General features: G+C 45.2%; 1 non-coding gene across 1 annotated transcript; it reads left to right on the top strand.

Annotated features, from left to right (window-relative positions):
* Positions 1–1049: 1049 nt before the first annotated feature.
* TRNAT-CGU lies at positions 1050–1123 on the top strand. Its single transcript has one exon. It is a non-coding gene; the product is annotated as a tRNA-Thr (tRNA).
* Positions 1124–4257: the final 3134 nt, after the last annotated feature.

Genomic DNA, 4257 nt, shown 5'->3' with positions numbered 1-4257 from the left:
CGCCTGGTCCCGTATGATTTGGGCGTGCTGTTTTCCACACTCGGTAAAGTGCCGTCCTAGTCAGAGGATTGCCGACATAAATTCAAAAGTGACCGTCCTGGGTTGCAAGAAACTAAGTTTATACTCACTACAAAAACATTCTGAGTTGGATGGAGAATAGGAACGCCCGCATATTTGGCTCACGAAAGGAGTTAAAAAAGACTCGGCGATTCAAAGGCCTCAGCATCCCAGAGCTCCTGGTAGCCTTGCGGGGGTAGACACAGAATTCGTCGCCGTTGCATTGTAACCAGGCCGCGGGAGCCGCGTAGACGGGCAGTGGGACCCACTAGTGTTGGTGAGCCCCTTATTCTAATCAAAGGCAGGAAACTTGGGTGCAGTCGCTGAAGAACGAGCGCTTTATGCAGGGGCTGGACGGTCAGGGATGCGCATTTGGCTCCCCCGAGCTGAGGCTCCACCGGGAACACACGGGAGAGCAGCCCCTGCGAACAGCAGGACCAAGAGGCGCGAGAGGCGTGGCTCGGCGGCCGCCGCGAGCCGCCCGCCCACCTGCGCCTGCGTCCCCCTCTGGGGCGCTGCCGGGCCGGGGCTGCAGCAGCGGGCGGCCCAGTGAGCCCGGAGCGAGCGCCTGCTGCCGCCGCTGCGTCCCGAGGCCGAGCCGGCCGGAGGCGCTGGGGGCGGGCGGTTTGGGTTTGCTTTGCGCGCTCTAACGGCCGGAAGCGCCGTTCGCTGTGGGGGTAGTTAGGGGCCGAGCCCGCTAGAGCAGCGCGTCACGCACTCGGTCGCCGACCCCGCTGCTGCGGTCGGGCGGCACGGCCGAGCTGCGCGGGCCTCCCTTTCCCGCTCCGCGCGGGTCCCCGGAGTTGCGCGAGGCGCAGGGCGCGCGCATGCGTGCTGCCGAGCGGCCGTGCGGACGGGGTCGGGGCCCGCGTCTCCACCGCCCGCGTCCGGGTCCCGCCGGGCCGCGCGTTCCTGCGCGCTGGGGTCGGCGCGGCCTTGCGCCTCCTGCAGGCCCGTGTGATCAGAGAAGTACCTCCACCGGGCGCCCGGCTGGCTCTGTGGCTTAGTTGGCTAAAGCGCCTGTCTCGTAAACAGGAGATCCTGGGTTCGACTCCCAGCGGGGCCTACGCACGTTTTTTTTGTTGTCTTTTTTTTTTTTTTTTTTTTTTGGTCAATTTATTCAAACTTTTTAGTCTGAAATCAGCTTAATCTCAATATCAGATCTACTGCTTGGGGGCTCTGATCTCTGCAACCTCTCATTACACCTGCATTCTCAATGATTCTCTGCCTCTCGACTGGTGATTTATCATACGGTTCTGCTGTGGGTGTTCAAGATCAATCGTAGACAGAATTTCTAAAATAAAATTGGAAAATTTTTAATTCATTTAAAAATAGATTCTGCTGGTTTTCCAAACTCAAGCCATCTTACTTACATCATACATAGATGAAAAATGGTTGCAATTTACTGAACACTTACTATGTTTCACTTCGTGTGTTTTCTCACATACCTTTAAATCGCTAAAAATACTCATAAAAGTAAGCATTATTATGCACATTTTATGGATGAGAAAACAGAATCAGAGAGAAGCGAAGTAACTTGCCCAAATCACAGCTAGTAAATAAATAATCAAGCTAGGGTCTTAACCTAATATTTCTTAGTTCAAAGTCATGGTCTTGCATTTCAGATAATTTTATTTATAAAATCAAACAGTGTCCATATGGTTTAGAATAATAGTTCTTAAAATTGTACCGCACATGAACTCATTAGATTATCTGATGAAAACTGGCTTATAACTACCACCAAAAACAAAAGCAAAAAGCCAACAGACATATGGATAAATTTTATATATTCTTTCAAGATGTTCACTGACCTGGGAATGCAAGCTGGTGCAGCCACTCTGGAAAACAGTACGGAGGTTCCTCAAAAAGCTGAAAATAGAGCTACCATACAATCCAGCAATTGCACTACTGGGTATTTACCCCAAAGATATAAATGTAGTGATCTGAGGGGGTACCTGCACCCCAGTGTTTATAGAAGCAATGTCCACAATAGCCAAACTATGGAAAGAGCCCACATGTCCATCAACAGATGAATGGATAAAGAAGATGTATATATATACAATGGAATATTATGCAGCCATCAAAAAAATGAAATCTTGCCGTTTGCAACGACATGGATGGAACTAGAGGGTATTATGCTAAGCGAAATAAGTCAATCAGTGAAAGACAGGTATCATATGATCTCACTCATATGACGAATTTGAGAAACGAGAGAGGATCGTAGGGGAAGGGACGAAAAAATGAAATAAGATGAAACCAGAGAGGGAGACAAACCATAAGAGACTCTTAATTATAGGAAACAAACTGAGGGTTGCTGGAGTGGAGTGAGGTGGGAGGGATGGGTGGCTGGGTGATGGACATTGGGAGGGTATGTGCTATGGTGAGCGCTGTGAATTGTGTAAGACTGATGAATCACAGACCTGTACCCCCGAAACAAATAATACATTATATGTTAATTAATTGAATAAAGATGTTCATTGACCTCCTAGGTTCTTGGGTGCCCATGAACCACTGAAAAAAATCTTTGACTTTCATGAAGTAATAGATTAAATAAAAATGGGCATTAAGCAAACATAAGGTATTATGGGGAGATATTTTACTTCTTGATGTTATTTTTTATAGGATTCTTAATCCCTCTTCTAAGTAGACTTAAATTAGGCCACGAGAGGCAGACATCTGGTTAGAGTTGTCATGACTCTGGGCCAGCATGCTGATTTCAAGACGTTACACTTCTGGATCTGAGACCACTGAAATGAGTTCTGGAGGAATTCTGCGTGCACAAACAACTCTAATAGCTGGACCCAAGAAGTAGATCTACCTTCATCTCTTTTAGCTGACAGTTATGAAGTTCATTCATTCCCTCAGTTATTTAAAGAATTATGTATTGTATGCCTACTCCTCCAAAATACGGAAAGGTAAGCTCGGCAGTTCTGGGCTCCACCTCAAAGGAGATAAGAGCTTAGCGGGGAAGGAGGAGGAGATGGAAATCAATTGCATGATCACCAAGAGAAAGAAAATGTCATAGCTATGATAAATGCTACAAAAATAATGACTAAGATTTAGGAGAACATACGCAAGAGATTTCACTTAATCAGGGAAGTCAGAGAAGGAGAGACTTGAGTTGTAAAGAAAAGGAAGAATTATGTGGGAAAGAGAGGTAGAGCATAGAGTCGTCCCACAGAGGAAACCAGGCAGGGCGCATAGGACTGAAGGAAGGCCAACATAGCTAGAGCAGAAAGGATGCACACAAGCAGGATGAGAAATGAGGCTGGAAAAGGACAGGGCTAAGGACAGGCTTTTATCCGCCATGTTGGGGTGTTTGAACTTTATACTAAGAGCAACTACAGTGTATGTGGGAGTTACCATGAACGCATAATCATTCTGAGAAACGACTAACCAAGACAAAGAATGTGAAATTTCAGATTTATTTTCCTAAGTTATTTATTTTGTTTTTGGAAGATAGATTTAAAATTAAAAAAATATATTTTAAGCAACCTAACGGAGGTGCAGAAAGCATAAATGTAAGACATAATCAAAGGGAATTGGCATCAAGTTTTAGGGGAAAAACTCCCCAGATTGAGGAAGCTTATTTCTACAGCTCCCAGGGAGGTATTGCTCGAAAATGACTCCTTTTCAAGATGTTTTTAGAATGATCTTTGGCAGAAAAAAAAGTAGATATATCCATTCCCTCTGCTTAATTATAGAGCAGTAAGGAACAATCCTATCCTCTTTCTCTCTTTACTTAATAGGTGAACCCACTGATGTATTCCTGAGCATTCATTTGTGCTAATGGGGAGTTCTCTTTGGAAATTCACTCTCCATTCTGTTTCTTATTGGATGTTCCTAACTGTTTGATGTAAGAGAATTTGGAGGTCAGGTCTTCTAAGTTTTTTTTTGGTTTTGGTTTTTTGGGGTATTTTTTGGCTTTGTTTTGTTTTGCTTTTGTTTTGGTTCTGCGCTCCGAAAGGGGTTATCTAAGGTGCCTTAATGGAGCTTTGCCGTCTCCTCAAACTCAGCCAAAAGTTGAATCGGTTTCTTCATAATGCAAACTTTGTAAGATTCTGCATCGGGCATAAATTAACAAGTGAATTCAGTCCAGAGATGTTTTCCTCTGTCTGGGGAAAGCAGTATTCACTCAATGGATCAAATTGTTGTTGTAAAAAATAAAATCTGTGTTCCTGTAAGTGCAGAGAAAAGGCT

Source organism: Phoca vitulina, unplaced genomic scaffold (genome assembly GCF_004348235.1).
Source record: "Phoca vitulina isolate PV1807 unplaced genomic scaffold, GSC_HSeal_1.0 scaffold123, whole genome shotgun sequence".
In the NCBI taxonomy this organism is placed as follows: Eukaryota; Metazoa; Chordata; class Mammalia; order Carnivora; family Phocidae; genus Phoca; species Phoca vitulina.
Note: the sequence above shows the minus strand (reverse complement) of the source record. Positions and strands in the feature narration are given on the sequence as shown.